We start from the raw sequence: 20,360 nt of genomic DNA, 5'->3' as shown, positions 1-20,360 counted from the left end.
ACGGCTTCACCTTCCTGGGTCTGACCTTGGAACATTCAGCATCCTCTGTCCCTCCGTGTGCTTCCCACAGTGAGTCCACCCAGGTGGGGTCCTGGGAAAGCCAGAGGGTCCTGCATGCACCCCAACTTCACAGTCAGATGTGACTCTTAGCCAGCCAGTAAAACAGAAGTTTATTAGATGACAGGAACACGGTCTAAAACAGAGCTTGTAGATACAGAGAACAGGCCCCCTCAGCTGGGTCCATTTTGGGGGGCAGTGAGCCAGACACCCATGTCTGCACTTCACTCCTTGTCCCCAGGTAGCTCCAAACTGACTCACCCTCCAGCCCCTCCTCCGGGCTTTGTCCCTTTCCTGGGCCAGGAGGTCACCTGATTCCTTTGTTCTCCAACACCTTTAGCTATCACCTTGCAGGGGGGAAGGGCCCAGGCCATTAGTTGCCAGGAGACAGAGTGTCAGCCCTTTGCTCTGCAACAATTACATCCCCTTATCCCACCACTTAGAGACTTAAGAAATGCATAGGGGAAATTGAGGCACCCCTACAGTATTCAGAGGAAACATTAAGAACAGTCCCACTTCATCACACATGTGCAATGTTATATTACTACACCCACAGGTTCCATACAATACAAGGTTCATACCAGGGTGGAAAAAAAAATGCCAGGCACAGCACACTACAGCAACACACATTACTGTGGCTCACTATTAAAATGATCTTTCAAAACCTCCCCGAGCTGTATAGCTCCCCACTGAGATCTTCTTATACCCTTGGTACCTGGCTGCTCAAAATCAGCAGACAGCCATTCCACTGCTGCCCTCCACCCCAGTGGAAACTTTTCCCCCTTTGCTTCACAGATATTATGAAGCACACAACAGGCAGCTATAACCCATTGGGATATTTTTTTTCACTGAGGTCTAACCTCATGAGTAGACAGCACCAGCAGCCTTTCAAATGGCCAAAGGCACATTCAACTGTCATACTGCATTGGCTCAGCCTGTAGTTGAAGCGCTCCTTGTTACTGGTGAAGTGGCAGGTGTGTAACATTACGAGCCATGTGAGTAAGGGATAGGCTGGGTCTCCCAGGATCATTATTGGCATTTCAACATCCCCAGTGGTAATCCTCTGGTCTGGAAAGAAAGTCCCTGCTTGCAGCTTTCTGAACAGAGCTGTGTTCTTAAATGTGCATGCATCATGCACCTTCCCTGGCCAGCCTATGCTGATCTTGGTAAAATATCCCTGGTGATCCATTAGCACTTGCAATACCATATCAAAATAGCCCTTTCCATTGATGGCAAGGTGGTCTGGTGCCAAAATAGGGATATGCATGCCATCTATCGTCCCACCGCAGTTTGGGAATTCCACTGCTGCAAAACTATCCACTCTGTCCTGCACATTGCCCAAAGTCACAGTCCTTCATATCAGGATGCGATTAATGGCCCTGCAGACTTGCATCACAGCAACCCCCACAATGGATTTCCCAACTCCAAATTGCTTTCCGACTGATCACTAGCAATCGGGAGTGGCCAGCTTCCACACAGCTATCACCACTCACTTCTCCACTGTCAGTGCAGCTCTCATTTTGGTGTCCTTGTGCCAGAGGGCTGGGGTGAGCTCCGCATACACTTCCAGAAATGTGGTCTTGTGCATCTGAAAGTTCTGCAGCCACTGCTCGTCATCCCATACCTGCATAACGATGCGAGCCCACCAGTCAGTGCTTGTTTCTCGGGCTCAGAACCATGCTCCACCATCTGCAGATGCTCTGTGAATACCTATAACAACCGTGAATTTTTCCTTTTTTTGTCCAAGAGCAAGCTAGCCTCCAAGGAATTGTCATGTTCCCCACAGCTCCTTTGGCGGCTCTGCAAATACTGCAGAATCAGGTGCATTGTGCTTGCAACGCCCATCACAATAGTGCAGAGCTGTGCAGGGGCCATGCTTCTTTCAGAGATGATGGACACGTAGGTTAGTGGGACTTTTGAAAAGGGGCATGAAACATTATGGGATGCAGATAAAATTATGGGCTGGAGAAAATTACATCTTGGGGCATTGAAAACATGTTCCCAGTCACCCCTGCATGACTCGTTTGCCCCTATGAGGCATTGCAAACCCTTCCCAAAACACCCTGCGCTAGATGGTGGCAAGTCACGCAGTGTGATAGCTACCAATGGTGCACTGCTCTCTGCATCGATGCAAGCACTGCTAGTGAGGATGCTTATGGCTGACACAAGGAACGTAGTGTGGACATGCAAAAGCAATTTAATGACTGTGGCAGCCGTACGTCAAAGTAACTTAGGTCAATTTAAATTTGTAATGTTGACTTGCCCCTAGCTTGTCTCAACTAACAACTTCTCTTTTCCCCAAAAGGAAAGTTATCATCATTGATACTATGTAAGTCTATGTCTACACTGCGCACCTTACAACAGTGCGGCTGTGCCGCTGCAGCCACGCCTTTGTAAAGTGCATAGTGTAGCTGCTCTTCATTGCTGGGAGAGAGCTCTCCCGGCAACAGAAATAAAACCACCCCAAACGAGGGGCGGTAGGTTTGTCGACGGGAGAACGGCTTCTGCCAACGAAGCGCTGTCCATACCGGCGCTTTTCGTCATTAAAACTTTTGTAGTTCAGGGGTGTTTTTTTCACCCCTGAGCAACAAAAGTTTTAAAGACTAAATGCAGTGTAGCCAAAGCCTAAGAGACTGTCAGACAAGGAGATTTTCCTTCTAAAAATGCTCTCCAGCTAAAGGGAAGAGGGGATAGTGTTAAAATGAAAGTCTTATTTAATGTTTTACATTTCAAATGTGTCATCTGTTTTTCCCTTTCATTATCTTTAATTAAGGGCTAAAAGGGTGTTTAATGATGTGTTTGCCATGGTACTAAGCAGGCTGAGGTCTCTTTATACCAACCCCCCGACCCTGTTTCCAACTGTTTAATGTTGGATAGTAAGTGGGTTATGTAACACCTTTAGCTCATTTATTCCATCTAAATTAATACAACAGTGTGCAGTGTTGCCAGCTCCAATGATTTTATCATGAGTCTTGTAATATTTGATGTTTAACTTACAGCTTTATTTCCTGGAGTCATGTGCTTAGATGCTTAGATGAGAATCTCAGCTCTTATTCTAAAAAAATAAAAAAGGACGTTTCTGTCCCTCATGACCGCAGAGAAAAGCTTGAAAAACTGAGTGCACCCTAAAATCTCTGAAACCAGAAGGCAAACAGTCAGAGCCAAACATTTATTTATTTAGAGTCAGTCTCGTGATTTGGGGGGGGAGGTGATGACTCATGATTTATGAGTGTTCAGGATTGGCAATAACGTTATGTCTACACTGTAAATTACTTTGGTATATCTTATGCTGCTCAAGGGTGTGAACAATCCACACCCCTGAGTGACGTAAGTTATACTGACCTAAGTGCCGACATGGACAGCGCTATGTCAGCGGGAGATGCTCTCCCACTGACATAGTTACCGGCTCTCGCAGAGGCAGGAGTTATTAAGCCGATGGGAAAGCTCTCTCCTGTCAGCTTAGAATGTCTTCCCCAGAAGTGCAACAGTTATGCCACAGTAGCTGCTGTAGTGTAGACATAGTTTTAATATGGCAATTCTTGTGTTTCAAAGCTTTGCCCTGGGTTGTCCTAGGGTTGCCACCTTTCAGTGAGGTAAAACATGAAGGAAACTCACTCTAACCCCACTCTTCCTCCTAATACCCCCTTTTCAAGCCACTTTATCAAATCTGACTCCAGGGGGCGTGGGAGGAAGGAAGTTAGAAGCAGCCTGGAGGATATGAACAAGTGATATGGGCTAAGGTACAGGAGGAGGGTTTTATTTTTTTCTCATGAGGAAGGGCTAGGTAGGGGATATTGTCCACTTACCTTCATTATTGCTGAGCTTAGCTTCCCCCAGCATAAGGCTAGTGAAAGTTCTGCAGGGGAACAAATGAGCATATCTGTGAGGAATGTAGCATCAACTGTCCTTTTTTCTGGTTGCCACACCCTTTTGATTTTATACCATGAGGCTTGCAGATCTGCTGCTCTGCACAAACATCAGCATGCCAGTGAATAATATGACCTGTTGTACTCTAGTGCCTGCTTTCTCTGATTGCTGGCCACTGCCACTTGGAGGTATCTCCAGCCTTCTGACTGCAACAGGTTTCCACTCACTGGTAGTAGGGTTTTGGTCCTTTGTCCCATCAGTGCCTGTGCCAGACTGTTTTGGCACCTCTGTAATGGGATATTCCTGTATGCCAAAACTGCTAACAATGGGTCTGAACCAGAAGAAACAGCTTGCGTAACAGTCTATTAGCTGTGTCCACCACTGATCCCACCTTATCATTATTCTGCAGGTATGCTGGTGTAGAGGTGTGGTGGTCAAACCTCCCAAAAGGTTGACTAGTAGTCCACTGTCATCAAGTACTGCTTTTTCCCTGAGGGTAAATAAGGCCACTCCCACTTTTCCCATGGTTGTGTGGGCGGCTCATGTGCATAAGTCTTTCGGCTGGCAGTTATCACATGACCAGCAGTGTCGCACCCTTCTATCAAGGTTGTCTCTAGAGGTTTGTGGTCTGACTGCAGTATTATTGGTGGCCATAAATTTACTAATGGAATCTCTCCACTCCAAATACCACAACCAGAAGCTCTTTTTCTATTTGAGTGTACTCTTGTTCAGGCTCTGACAGGGCTGTGCTCACCTAAGTGACCAGCTGCTCAAGCAAAAGAGCTACACCCAATTCTTTCTCTGATGCATCACATTGGAGTGTCAGTGACCCTCCTGGCTGGTAGAACTTCAAGACAGGGGCATCCATTACCTGTTTCAGCATGTCCAATGCCTCCTGTTGGAGACTTGTCCAGTCCCACTCAACATATCCCCAGAAACCTTCCCAGGCTGCAGGCAGTTCTGCATCCCCTCCCCACCCCCACCACTTCCTGCCCCCATCGCTCCTCAGCCACTGGGGAAGGGGTCACTGTATAGGGAGATGCACCCAGCCCCCATGCATCCAAACATGACAGTCCCAGACCCCCACCCGCCGAGCCTCACCCCCCCACCCAGAACCCCTCCACTGAGCCCCCCGCACCTGTATCCCCCCCCCACTGACCCTCACCCTCTGCATCCATATCCACATCCCTGCACCTTGACTACCCCCCCTCTGAGCTTCCCCCACTCAAACCCCCATCCTGATAAGCTCCATCCCCCCTGCACCTGGATCACCCTGACAATCTCCCTGCATCCAGACTTCCATTCCACTGAGCCCCAACCAGCTGCACCCAGATCCCCACTCCACTAAGCCCCTCTCCCCAACACACTGACCCCCCCACTTAGTCCCACACACCCAGACCCCTCCCCCCGTTGAACCCCATCATCCAAACCCCACCTGCTGTGCCCCAGCCACTTTCATCTGGACCCTCCTGTTGAGTCCCATTACCCCTTAACCCTCCAATGACACCTATGCATCCAGATCCCCTCCACACCCAGACCCCCCCCCCCACACACACAAGCTGCCGGCACCCAGATTGCCCTACCCAGAGCCCTCTAACCACACATCTGGATCCCCACACAAACTAAGCCCCTCCACTCTTGGATCCTGGCAGGCTGAGCCTGCCTGCCCATTCCTGGTGTGCATAGTGTGGAGGGGCAGGACCCTAGGATGTTTCTTGGGCAAGCCCGGCCCTTGTGCTGTGTCAGGGTCAAGTGAAGACTCACTGCCGAGTCCATATCCTGAGGGGGGAGGGGAGGCTGCTGGGTGATCTCTCACCTCCGTGCAGCCATGCTCCCCACTGCCATGCTGGAGCCTCCACATTTATTTATTGACAAAATTTGCACAATTTTAAAATAGTTTTAATTTTTGGTGCAGAATTCCCTCAGGAGTAATCAACATATGCAGCCACCTCTCCCAAACAAATGGTTTTGCAAAGGTTGTCAGCATGTTGGACTTCTTATCCATGTTTATGTGAAAATACCTGTTCTTCACATCACAGACCATAAAGATTCTGGCTTTGGAAAATTCTGGCAAGATGTCATCAACTGTGGGCAGTGGGTAATGGCATCTTTTCAATGCCTGGTTCATTAGCTTTGGGTCTATGCAGATGTGTAATTTGCCTGATGGCGTCTTTACCACCACCATGCTGTTTACCCGGGCTGTACTGGCCTCTGTAAATAGCATGCGTCTGACGAAGTGGGCATTCACCCACGAAAGCTTATGCTCCAATACTTCTGTAAGTCTTAAAGGTGCCACAGGATCCTCTGTTGCTTTTTACAGATCCAGACTAACACGGCTACCCCTCTGATACTTGTAAATACTATGATACCCCAGCTCTGCAGACTTTTGAGCTCCTTTAACACTGGATTACATAGTGCCACTGGAATTTTCTTCATTGTAAGCACACAGGTTCCACTATGCAGGGCCGGCTCTAGGATTTTTGCCGCCCAAAGCAAAAACAATTTTGGCCACCCCCCCCCCGTTTTTTAATTACCCCGCCCCCGGCCCCTCCTCAACTCCGCCCCTTCCCCAAATCCCCAGCCCTGCCTCCTCCCCCCAGGCTCTCAAGCCTAGGAGGGAGTGAGGGAGGGGGAGAAGCGGCGCCCGCGCCGCGGCCACTCGGAGTCTCCCCCTCCCTCCCAGGTTAGCCAGGGCGGGAGGGAGGGGGAGACTCTGAGTGGCTGCGGCGCGGGCGCCGCTTCTCCCCCTCCCTCCCAGGCTCTCAAGTCTGGGACGGAGGGGGAGCAGTGGCGCGCGAAATGGCCGCTCGGGATCTCCCCCTCCCTCCCAGGTTTGAGAGCCTGGGAGGGAGGGGGAGACTCCCAGTGGCCGCGGCCCGGGCGCTGCTTCTCCCCCTCCCTCCCAGGCTTGAGAGCCTGGGAGGGAGGGCGAGTAGCGGCGCGCGAATCAGCTGTTTCGCGCGCCGTGGCAGCAGCAGCGGAGGAGAGCTAGGGTGGCCGGGGCACATTTTTAGGGGCGGCATTCTGGCGCCGGCCATGCTGCCCCTAAAAATGTGCTGCCCCAAGCACCAGCTTGTTTTGCTGGTGCCTAGAGCCGGCCCTGCCACTATGGGGTCTACTTCCAGTCACAGCTTACTTCAAGGCACCCATCACCTTTGAAAAGACTGCCATATGCTTAACTGGCTCCATGGGACTCCCCCTTTTGCTTCTTGCACTGCAGCTATAAAATTCTGACACTGCATCCTGATCAGAGCCAGGGCTTGTATGGCTGTGTCAGGGCTGATTCCCCACTCTGGCACTTTGAGTGCAGAAGGTGGGGGCCTGCAAGGTTTCTAAAAATTAATACTGACCACTCCAGGCTTATATTAAACTCCCAAGGTTACAGGTTCTCTCTGACCTTAGATGGGTAGATGCTGCCACCACCCAAGTGCAAAAATTCCCTTTTGGAACCCAGGAAGGCGCACTTGGGAATTCCTTCCTGTGGGTTACCCTCAAGCCCTTTCACCCCTGCTCCGGGGAAGAGCTGAGAAAGAAAACAAAGGAAATCAGCTGTTGCCACCAGCTAATTAAACAACATATGCACAGATCTCTTAGGACACAAAAATCCAATCCTGTTCTTAAAAAAAGGTAAATTTTATTAAAAACAAAAAAGCAAGAAAATACATCTGGAACGTAGGCTTTTTGCTAGATTAAAAAAAAACAATTAAGCATCAAGATAGCTCTCTTGAGGTCCAGCTTAAAAGTTACAAGCAAAACAAAAGCACCTGGGGTTAGCACAGAGGAGTCCACAAGCCATAAAGAAATAAAATAGATAAACCTAATTGCATCTTCCTAGACATTTCCTGATCTACTTACATATCTGGGGTCTCAAATGAGTAGTTTCTAGGTATGATCTGGTGATTTTCATACCTGGCCCACAGCTTTTTACAGCATAACTCCAGCCCTGTCTCTGCTCTGTCCCCTCTCTCCAGAGAACAACAACAGACAGACAAAGGGAAAGTTTTTTCCCAATTTTAAAAAGTTCTAGCCTTCCCATTTGCTTTTTTGATCAGGTGCCCACTCCCTTTCTTTTACCTATTGACTTTTTTAACCCTTTGCAAATAAAGCAAGTAGAAAACAGCTGCTAACAGGGATTTTATAGTTAACTGGCTGGCTGGGTGTTCATAAGAGGGAGCTACCTCCCGCTTCATTTATCACAGACACTGCATCCTGATCACAGCCAGGGCTTGTATGGCTGTATTCCCCAAAAGGGGACTGTGGTGCTTGCCATCCACTACCACAAACTTCAGTGGATGCCATCTGTTATTTTTCATGTTAGTTACTAGGAGGTCCCTTTTTTTCTAAGGGGTGAATTATGGTCTCAGGTACATTATTAGATTGAGCCTGCTTTTTGTAATGGTTGTGGCTCAGTCCAATTCACCCCAAGGAATCTTGTTGCAGGAGGCCCTGCTATCCAGCTGAAATTGCACAGGGCATTTCCCTATAACATTTTTTTGCATGAATGGAGGTTGGTATTGACTGTTGTTGCTTTCCTGTCCCAAGAACCTGAACCTGATATACTCTTGGACTCAAGGACAGAGTGACAGAGTCATGATGTCATCACTGCTGTCTGATGAGCCATCCCCTTTTTTGTACAAGTCTGATGAATTTTTCTGAGACCTTCCTCTGCTCTTGCACACACAGCTGAAATGGTTCAACTTGCCACATTCCTTGCAATGTTGTCCTAGTGCAGGGCACTTCTCCTTTACGCGCTCATGCTGTATCCCACAGTAAATGTATCTCACTATGTGTATGGAACCCTGACTTCTGCTCTCCTCTGCTGTTGTCTCACTGCATGTGCTGCTGGGGGGCATTGCACCTCTTTGGGCTTTCACCCTTTTTTTTTTGAGTCTTCCACTGCATGCCCCATGCCTAAACATCTGTCTATTGTGAGATCACCTTACTGGAAGCAGCTGCTCTCATAGGTGGTGATCTGAAATGCCACGGACTAGCATGTCCTGAACATGGGCGGCAGGTATAATGGGCCAGGGGAGGCTATGCCTCCCCTAAGCCAAGCCCTGGCCCCGCCCATACTCCGCCTTCTCCCTTAAGCCAGTGCCCAAGCCAGTGGGACTGGAAGTTCAGTTCCACTGCCAGTTGGAGCCAGTGCAGCCTGCTGCTGGGGGCTGGTGCTAGGGACAGCCCAGCGCTGGGGGTGGCCCAGTGCTGGGGGCCGGCGCTGAGGCTGGCGACCCGATGCTGGGGGCCCGCACTGAAGCCAGCCAGCGACCCAGCACTGGGGGTCAGCGTTGAGATCGGCCTGACACTGGGGCCAGTGCTGATGCCAGTGCAGTTCGGCTCCTCTGGCCACGGGGTTAGGGGACAGAGTGGCACACAGGACATCAGTGGACGGGGGGCACTCAGGGCTCCAGAAGACGGGATGGGGGTAGGGGCAGGGCCTTGGGTGGAAAGGGCGGGACCGCATGACTAGCCTCCCCGAAGGGGAACTCACACGCTGCCCATGGTCCTGAATTAGGAAGTTTGTCAAGTCCCCAAAATGTCATGCAGCAGACAGTGTGTGTAAGGCAGTAACATAGGTCTATAGCCTCCCTTCAGACTGTTCTCCAGTGAAAAGCCTGTACTGCTGCACACTTTCATTCTTGTGACGCTCTGTACCTCGGGGGAACACCCTGCACCCCCATGTTCATCCTTGAAAAATCATTGTGTGGTATCCAATGCAAAGTTTGTCACGTTGGGTGTCTTCAGAAGGCTCATGATGCACTGAGCATTGTTGTTATTATAGTGATGTTTTAGTAATTGTTGTTACAGCAATGTTATTGTAATATTATAGGTTGTAATTTCATGTATATAGTTATGAGGCTGAAAATGTGTCTTTATGGCTTAAAATAAGCCCAGGCAAAAACTCTCCAAGAGCAGAGAGGCAGTTCACACCTTACCAGGGCATGTATGGGACAAACACAGCCCAGTCTCACAGGAACAAAGGACGCTGGCCTAGGCAGCAACAAAAGGATCTGTTGGACTCTCAAGTGAGTCACCCCCTTCCTTTGATCAGTTTGGTACTGCGATGAGGTAATGCTCACCTGACTCTGAAGGGGAGGGGCAAAGCCAAGAAGGAAGAAAGGACATGATAAAAGGGAGAGACGTTTGCCATGCTCTCTTTCTCTCTTCCACCTACATCTACAGACACCACACCAAGCGACTGAAGCACTGATCAAAGGGGAGAGCCTGGCTGAAGGGCAACCAGCCAGCCTGTGATGAGAAGCATCTAAGTTTGTAAGGGTACTGAAAGTGTTAAGATCAGCTTAGAATGCGTTTTGCTTTTATTTCATTTGACTAAATCTGACTTGTTATTTTTTGACTTATAATCACTTAAAATCTATCTTTCATAGTTAATAAATCTGTTTGTTTATTCTACCTGAAGCCGTGCATTTGGTTTGAAGCATTTCAGAGACTCCCCTTGGGATAACAAGGCTGGTACATATCAATTTCTTTGTTAAATTGATGAACTCCTATAAGCTTGCAGTGTCCAGTGGGCATAACTGGACACTGCAAGACAGAGGTTCCTAGGGTTGTGTCTGGGACCGGAGATATTGGCTAGTGTCATTCGGTTGCAAGTAGCTGGGAGCAGCTTACATGCTAGAGGCTGTGTGTTAACAGCCCAGGAGTGGGGGTTCTCACAGTAGAGCAGGGTATGGCTGGCTCCCAGAGTCGAGGATTGGAGTGACCTAGCAGATCACCAGTCCAGATAACACCAGGGAACGTCAGAATCCTCCCTTCAGACCAGTCTCCAGAGAAAAGCCTGTACCCGCTGCACACTTTCAGTCTGTCCATAGGGCTCCTAGGACTGCAGGGAGGCTTGTGGCACTGGTTAGTTTCAAAATGGTGCAGACCTCTCTACCTTGTTCCCCAATTAAGTCAAATAATAGTCAAATAATTTACTTTACTACTGTTGTCGTACTCCTGCATGGCCAGGTCTGTGTACAGTGCAAACTCCTCCTTCCACAGTGTCCATCCCTGGGCTAGGCTTGCATCTGCAAAGTCCAGGCCTCCCAGGGGGCTTCAGCTCAAGTTTCATAAATCATGCTGCCAGTGGTTGCACTTCAGAGAACTCACAGCTTAGACCCTGCCACCATGGTTCATTAGCACAGAGTGAAGCTGAGGTGAACAAGTGGAACTTTATTAAACCCTGTAGACAGCTCTGTCCATGTGGCTGAGTTGCTTTCAGCCCAGCTCCCTGGTTTTTCTGATGTCCCCTCAATAATAGTCACTCCAAGTAAAACTGACTTTCTGACTCAAATTCCACGGAGCATGATACAGTTCCCATTTTAAAGATTTCAAACCTAATCTGTAAGGTCATCCCTCCCCCTGAGTCTAAAAGCTCAGTAGCTACGTCTCTCATTTTCTTCTGTCTCAGAAGGAAACCTTTCTGACAATTATTCTTCCCCCCGCCCCCCTCAATTTAAACACCTGGGCTGAATTCCTGGTCCCAATTAAATTAATGGCTGTGGTACAGGAAGGGCTGGTTATATAGGTTCTCCCCTATGCATTGTAGCATTCTGTTCCTCCAAGCTGCAGGAGTTACCCATACACTTATAAAGCACCTTACATTTCATAACACATGCTCACAATGAGGCTGAAATGTAACTATAACCTCTGAGTGTAGTCACATTATTACACTCAGAGGCTCCTGTGCAAATATAAACTTAAAAATAGTCCCTGCCCCAAACAGCTTACAATCTAAGTGGGGGTAAGACACGACAGGGGGTTATAGAATGCAACAGAAGGAAGAGAGTAGATATTATTGTTCCCATTTTAGAGAGCGAGAAATAGAGAAGTTAAGTATTTCATAAGTCCATGTCAGAAGCAGGGCTGGAACAAAATTCTTTGACTCCCATCTTATGCCTAACCCACTAAGATCACAATGCCTCTCCACACCCATCTATACATCACTTCACCTCTCTGTATGGCCAGTTTTCCTTGGCAACTCTCCAACACACATTCTATCACTGCCCCTGATCTAACCAACCTCCAGCTTTTGATAACAGACTCCAACTTTCAGCTGTGCTCTCCAGCTCCTAGGATGTGTTTGTTGAATTTCCAGATTTTGCCACCCCTTCTCAGGTTGGGAGGAGCCGGTTTCTGAATCTCATTCTTTCCCCTGTTGTGCCATCCAATCAGACTGCCTCTCTGCCCTCCATCCCTCTCCTCCAATAAGAGACCCTGCTGGTGCAGAAGGGGGAGCCCAGAGAAGGGTATACTGAGTAGGAAGCAGTAGGGGGTGGGGAAGTAAAAAGAGAGAATTGCTGCAGCACTAGGTGAGAAAGGAGCCAAGGCCTGGATGTGTAGTACTGTGTTTGGGGAAGAGTGTAGAGCAGGGGTTCTTGAACTGGGGGTCGGGACCCCTTAGGGGGTCGCGAGGTTATTACATGGGGGGGGTCGTGAGCTGTCAGCCTCCACCCCAAACCCCGCTTTGCATCCAGCATTTATAATGGTGTTAAATATATTAAAACGTATTTTTAATTTATAAGCGGGGGTTGCACTCAAACGTTTGCTATGTGAAAGGGGTGACCACTACAAAAGTTTGAGAACCACTGGTGTGGAGGGACTGGATGGGGTAGAGGGTTGAGGGACTCTGAAGGGGAGGACAAGGACTGAAGAGGGGGTGAGCAGGGGAGGATGAGGACTGGGGAAGCATAACAGGGTGGAGAACTGAGGGAGTATTAATGGGCTTTAGCAAAAGAAGGATCTGGAAGTGGACAAGACTATTTGACTAGGGCAGTTGGAACAGGGAAACTTGGAGCATGGGAATGATGAATTAGGTGGAGTGGGCACTGGGGACTAATGGAGTGCAGGAGGGACAGAATTGATGAAGGAGTGCAAATTAATGGACTGAGAGGAGAGGAAATTAATGCATTGGGAGGAGAGGGAAGACTGCTGGAATAGAGGAGAAGAAATTTGTGTGGGGATAATTGATGGAGGGTGGGGTGAGGTGTCCATTTTTGGAATTTTAAAATGTGCACATGTAAACTTCATGTATTTTTCTCAATGCTAATTTAGGCTGCTCTGCATTGGTCCCATTGTCTGAGCTGTGAAACCAGAGGGAAGAGAGGCACTGGTTAGCCATTCATCTATCACCCCCCTCCCCCAACAGCTTACATATAGTATGTGATTTTTGGAAAGTGCACATACACCATGTGGCATCCTGCTGGATGCTGCTGCAGTACGACCCCCACCCATGTCTTCCTGTCCAAGATTCCTTCTCCCACACCTAGCCAGGTGGGTAAGTTTACATATATAGTGTCAGTGGTCTGACAGTTACACAGCATGTTTGGTGTGTGGTGAATAGTCTTTCCACACACCTTCCCACTGCTACACACCAATAGACTGAGTGCCAGCTTTTCATTGGGGGCCAGAGGGTGTGTGCTCCTGTGAGGTTATTATCCCCATTTATGCCTAAGGGACTAGTGCCAGTAGTTCATAGAATCATAGACTCGTAGGACTGGAAGGGACCTTGAGGGGTCATCTAGTACAGTACCCTGCATTCATGGCAGGACTACGTATTATCTAGACCATCCCTAGTAGGTGTTTGTCTAACCTGCTCTTAAAAATCTCCAATGGTGGAGATTCCACAACCTTCCTAGGCAATTTATTCCACCCTGACAGTTAGAACATTTTTCCTAATGTCCAACCTAAACCGCCCTTGCTGCAATTTCAGCCCATTGCTTCTTGTCCTATCCTCAGAGGTTAAGGAGAACAATTTTTCTCCCTCCTCCCTTGTAACAACCTTTTATGTACTTGAAAACTGTTATTATGTCCTGCCTCGGTCTTTTCTTCTCCAGACTAAACAAACCCAATTTTTTCACTCTTCCCTCATAGGTCATTTTCTAGACCTTTAATCATCCTTGTTGCTCTTCTCTGGACTTTCTTCCATTTGTCCACATCTTTCCTGAAACCATGTGCCCAGAACTGGATACAATACTCCAGTTGGGGCCTAATCAGCGCAGAGTAGAGCGGAAGAATTACTTCTCTTATCTTGCTTTTAACACTTCTGCTAATACATTCCAGAATGATGTTTACAACAGTGTTACACGGTTAACCCATATTTAGCTTGTGGTCCACTATGACCCCCCCAGATCCCTTTCCACGGTACTCCTTCCTAGGCAGTCATTTCCCATTTTGTATGTGTGCAACTGGTTGTTCCTTCCTAAGTGGAGCACTTTGCATTTGTCCTTATTGAATTTCATCCTATTTATGTCAGACCATTTCTCCAGTTTGTCCAGATCATTTTGAATTTTAATCCTGTCCTCCAAAGCACTTGCAACCCCTCCCAGCTTCGTATTATCTGCAAACTTTATAAGTGTCCTATGTCATTATCTAAATCATTAAGTTAAGAGACTGGGGATCTATTTGTCATTTTGACAATGACTTGCCATGTGATACTGGGTAAGTTATTTGACCTCTCCGAGCCTCACTGCTGCCATCATAGCGTGAGGACAGTTATACGTACATGTCAAATAAAAGTATTAGGAGGCACAACTAAATAATATTTATAAAATAGCTATCTATGCACATGTATTATTAAATCAAGCTAGTGACAGCAATAGGCACAGAACTCAGTAATTGCAGTTCTTCTCCATCTGCTCATTCCTTCAGACCAAATGACCTTTAAGGTCTTTCTACACTTACAGTGCTGCAGCTTAGGCTTGGTCTACCCTACAGGGTCAGGTCCATGTAAGCTGCCTTGCATCAACCAAACTGTGGAAGTGTCTTCACTTAAATTTGGCTCTTGCCAACGAAAATGCCTCTCTATGCTGATTTAGTAACTCCACCTCCCAAAGTGGCGTAGAGTCCCGGTCAATGTAATTGGTCGATGCAGTGTCAGTGTAGACCCTACATTGCTTATGTCTGTTGTTACTGGCTTTCAGGAACCATCCCACGATGCCCCACACTGACCATACAATTGATACAAGCACTCCTGGTGAGGATGTGCAAAGCCGACACAAGGAACCAAGTGTGCACATAAACAATGTAATAACTTTGCTGGCTGCATGCTGACATAAGTTAGGTCAACCTAATTTTGTGGTGTAGACGTGGTCTTAGTGAAGACGCTACCTACACTGATGGGAGAGCTTCTTCCATTGGCATTGGTACTTCAGGTTTGTCAACACTTACAGCGCTGGAGCTTCAGTGATGCAGCTGTGCAGCTGTAGAGTTTAGTGAAGATGCTACTGTGAAGATACTTAGTGATGATGCACCCTTTGGGGTGCCACCTGATGTACTCGGGTCCCACTGAGCCTATCCATTCCACCAGCCTGGGCTCCCTCACCCTGTCCTGCTGTGCCAGGCCCTCAAGCCTCCTCTAGGACATGCACAGATAGGGCCACACCTAGCTGCAAAAGGACAGAGACACTGAGATCAGCTCTGTGTGGGCAGACTCAGCTCAGGGATTGCCTAGCACTCAAGTGCACACCCCCTCTGGGGTGCAAACCCAAAATTGTATTGTCTTGTGCTTCACACTAATCTATGCAGGGTAAGCTCATGAAAATCACTCCCTCCCTCAATGTGGAGGAAGATATGCACAGCTTTTTGCCCCCAGTTATGAATTGCACAAACTGGTTTATAGAAAAAAAAATACGTTTATTAACTACAAAGAATAGATTTTAAATGATTATAAGGGATCGAAAACAGATCAAAGTAGATTACTGAGCAAATAAAACAAACATGCAAACTAAGTTTAGTACTCTAAAGAAACTGGCTACAAGTAGTAATTACTCACCCTAAACGTTGTTTTAAGCAGGTTGCAGAGATTCTTGAAGACAAACCTCTTTTGCTTGCAGCGTAGAATTTCAGATATTCCTTTCATAGGCCAGACACCTTCTAGCCTGGGTCCAGTTCTTCCCTTCCCCAGATCAGTTTTAGGTGTTTCCCGCAGTCATCTTGGGCGGGGATTCAGTGAAGAACCGACGACCTTGATTACCTCACTTCCCTGCCTTAAATAGGATTTCCATATGGCGGGAATCCTTTGTCTCTTAGTGTGATTCCCCCCACCGCCAGCCCCAGTGGAAAAATACTAGTCCAAGATGGTGTCCAGTACCAGGTGACATGATCACATGACCCTGCAGTGTCAAAGCAGCATCCCAGGAAGCTTCTCAGGAAGAGGGGGAATTAGCATCTTCAAAAACCTATTGTTCTCCCTAATGGTTTATTGACTTGACTAACCCGCCAGACTGATTGCATTTTGTTTGGTGGGCGTTCCCCATGTGCAAACACTTTTGCAATTGATACGTAGTTAATATTCCTAACTTCAGATACAGAAATGAAACATGCATACAAATAGGATACTCACATTCAGTAAATCATAACCTTTCCAATGATATCTCACATGACCCATCTTGCATAAAACATATCTTAGTTATGCCATATTCATATCATAACAATATCTCTATGAAGAATATGGGGCTTTGTGTCACAGCTAGCTATGCTGACGGGAGAGAGTCTCCTGTTGCCACAGGTACTCCACTTTCCTGAGAGGTGGCAGCTATATCGATGGGAGAAGTCCAGTGGTTAAATTGGTATAACTATGTCACTTAGGGGTGTGGATTTTCCACATCCTTGAGCGACATAGTTATACCAACACAAGTGTTTAGTATAGACCAAGCCTAAGAAAGCATGCTCACCTCCTTCTCTTAGCTGTTGTGTGGTTGAGAAAACCAGCAGCTTCTGCTCATGATTTTCTGAAAGTAGTCTGTGTATAGATATACCATGTCTGCCACAGGAATGATGCATGATGCAGGTTCTAAAGGTTGCATCAGAGCAGCTGCACCATGCAGAGTCTCAGGGTAGAGAACTGATGTGCAGTTCAGGAAGCTGACATCTGGCTTGAGTCAGCTGCCCAAGCTTCATAAAAGTCAATGTGCAGGGTTCCTGTAAATGCATAAATTATTTCTTTTTTTTTTTTTAATACAGGCCATAATTACTCTTTTAAGTGCCTTCCCAAACTAGCCAAAACCACCAGTCCTTATAAAAAAGCAAGAGATTAAAACAAATCTGCAGTGTTTAGGCCAAGATATTTTGGTGTTATGATGAGCCAAAAAAGCATTAGGAATATTTTCAAGAAGTTAAATTACCTCATTTTCTGGAATCCTCATATCTCCCAAAGACTTTCTTTCCAGAAGACTTCTACCCTGGCATAAACAGTGCACCTGTTTCATTTCAGGCAAATTGATTTAATTTTTATTAAATTAGTGGGTTGGGAATAAAAATCAGGAACATGATAGAAAGCTATTTTCATGCCCGTTTTAGGGACGAGAAGTTTTACAGAAGGACTGTTCTTGGAAGGTTGATTTTTATATGTTTTGTTCAATGTCATACCCCTGTACAGTAACACCCTGTAGTGCACAGGAAACTCCGCACAGTCGCCCTTTTAGAATTTTCCCATCAGGGAGCAGAGTTTGCCCCCACCTGGAAAGAAGCAATGGCCCACATCATGGGTACCCTAAGATATGTGTGGAGCTCAAATATTTGTTGAGGGGTACAGGGTCATCCATACATAGGCCTTGTGCTTCCACAGCAGGTCGGGCCTTCCATAGCTCTGCCCTGGCTGCCTGGTAGTGTGGCGCCAATGGAAACAGATTGCCAGGAGTCCTTGACCACATCTGCCACACTGACAGCTCCCTCCCCCCAACAGGGTATCTCCAACTTGGATCTCTGTGTGTGTGCTGGTAGATGGAAAAAGCAGTGGGATGTGATGTGTGTATCCTTGGCCGGCATGTTTGTTGCTTGCTTGCTCAAACCCTTCCCACTTTCCCTATTTGCACATCCCTGGCTCCATGGACAATATTATGTATAAAGACAAAATTAAATGTGCAGCATCAATGGTAATTACGTAGACTCAAAAAATCTGGGTAGAGAATAAGAAGACTGCCAAGAAAATGGTTGATAGACTGTATATGGGAGAACAGAATGGATATGGAGCAAGCGCTGGACCAGCAAGCATGGAAAAAACAGATCCAGCTATCCAGTGACAAAGTCTCCATCACTCATATGTGTAAATATTGTATGTAATTTGATTACCATCCAGATAATCAAGTCTCTGAAAATGTAAGAGAACGCAAGTCACCAGCATGCTAAATGAACCATATGCAACAGCCAGTGATAACTGCAACCTTTACTCTTACCACATGGTTTCAGGGTCCTGCTTGGCATATGGCCTAGCACCTCACTGTTGTGGTATTTTTAAATCTTTTGAATGCTATTTCAGAGAGAGGTCATGTGAAACCAATACCTACAAGCTTAGATGACAATGCCTGATGGTGAATTGGCTCCAGTTGACTCAATGCGCAGACTGAGCACTTTCGAGTTTGCCATGTTTGTACTGATGTCGTCATTCCATTAATTATTGACATAGGTGTAATTCAAGTTCAACCTATCTTGCGCTTTGTGCTTTGTCACTGAACATTGTAAACTTCATGCCCATTCAAGTTAAAGGAGTCATGAAGACTGGTTGAACTGACGTATCTAGCAATTTTCTTAGGATATGTCTACACTAGAGCTAGAAGGTATAAATTCCACATGGCCACACTAGCTGTGATTGAGTTAGCGCTCTGCAAAGAGAGGTGGTAGCTGTGGTGGTAGGAGGAGTGAGCTGCTCGGAGTATGATCTTATCTGAGACCATAAGTCCATACTCAGAGCAGCTAGCTCCTCCCAATGCTGGCACTGCCTCTTTTTAGTGCACTAGCTCAATCACAGCTAGTGGGGATAGGGGGTGTCTCCTCAAGCTGGAATTTAGTCCTTCCAGCTCCAGTGTAGACATATCCTTAGAATGGCTAGAACTCCTCCACCTTGTTTTAAGGTAAGAGTTGCAGTAGCTCCAGGAAAAGGATCTTACTAAACATGTCACATGAACTAGGCCCTCAAATTTGGTAATGTCTTGTAGGGCATTTACTTTCAGCTAGTAGATAAGGTAGTATCTCTAACTACAGAGGGCAAGTTAACCATCAGCTACTTTTCAGAAGATGATGGCATCCCTTCTGGTAAATCTTCCAAAGAAGTTATCTATTTAGCAACACTACAGTCCACATGCATGCTGGACTGTGGTATTTCATCATCACCTAACAATCCAGAAAATGCCACTCCATTGGTGCCATTCCACAGGGGCTATGATATAGCTGTTTAATGAAACAATAATTTAGCAATTGTCCAATCAGGAAATGCCACTCAGCTTTGCCATCTCTTCCTGAGGAAAACAAATTGTCTGCTTTTAAACTTGGAAAACGTGAACATTTTGATCCCACTAATCTGCCTGCTCAGTAAAGTTGTGTATAGTAACTTTGGATGCTTGACTTCACTCAGGCTACACATAATACTTCAGCTCTGATTCTGGCTCATTTTCACTACTTCACACTGATTTGGTTACCTGTAATGCTTAAGATTAATATTGTCTCATTTGCCTTATGGGGATCAGAATTATAGAGGGCCAGATTTTGATCCCCTTACTCACACTGAATAGTAGTCAATTGATTTCAGTGGGCCTATTTGTGGAGTAAGGTCCTACTCAGTATGAGTAAAGGTATCAAAATCAAGCCATAAATGATTAAATGGGTGCTCTGGCATTTTTTACACCTATGAAAAATGGCATGCTTCTGTAAATTGCAAATACAATCACTTGTATTGGCCAATATGCTCAAACAGAATCCGTGGCTACAAGAGATGTGATTGTAGCCTAGCAATAGATGTAGGCTATGGCCTGGAAAAAGTCAGGTTTCAATTACTTCAGATCTAAAAGTATGATTGGAGCCATCACAGGTTAATAATTTTCCAGCTCAAAGACAGTACTATATGTGGTGTGAGTTGTTATTATAACTATAGGATTCTGGAATCTCCAGAGAACATACACATGCAATTCAGTGATATATGTAGGCTGGGCAGAATTATTTTTTTATAAAGGTGATGGACAATATCAATGTTTATTTTTAAGCTTTTTTATGGATTGTCTATTTAAATGAAAAACTTCCTAACTCTCAGGGTAGTTAAGCACTGGAATAAATTGCATAGGGAGGTTGTAGAATCTCCATCATTGGAGATTTTCAAGAGCAGGTTAGACAAACACCTGTCAGGGATGGTCTAGATAATACTTAGTCTTGCCATGAGTGCAGGGGACTGGACTAGATGACCTCTCAAAGTCCCTTCCAGTCCTACGATTCTATGAATGTTTACAGTTGCGGGAAATTATAGGAGGGTCAGGCAATGGGGGGTGTCAGACAATAATTGACAGTAGACATTGAGATTCAAAAAATTAGTGCTTTATAACTGTTAAAACACAAATTGCCAAACATCACCTCAAAATATACAGAGTAAATAACCTTAAATCAAACTAAGTTCTCAAGCAATATTTTTCTTACTTTGCCTATCTGTAAATTTTGATTGTGTGTTGTAT

The sequence above is a fragment of the Terrapene carolina genome, unplaced genomic scaffold (assembly GCF_002925995.2).
Source record: "Terrapene carolina triunguis isolate 2854851 unplaced genomic scaffold, T_m_triunguis-2.0 Scaffold68, whole genome shotgun sequence".
NCBI lineage: Eukaryota > Metazoa > Chordata > Testudines > Emydidae > Terrapene > Terrapene triunguis.
Note: the sequence above shows the minus strand (reverse complement) of the source record.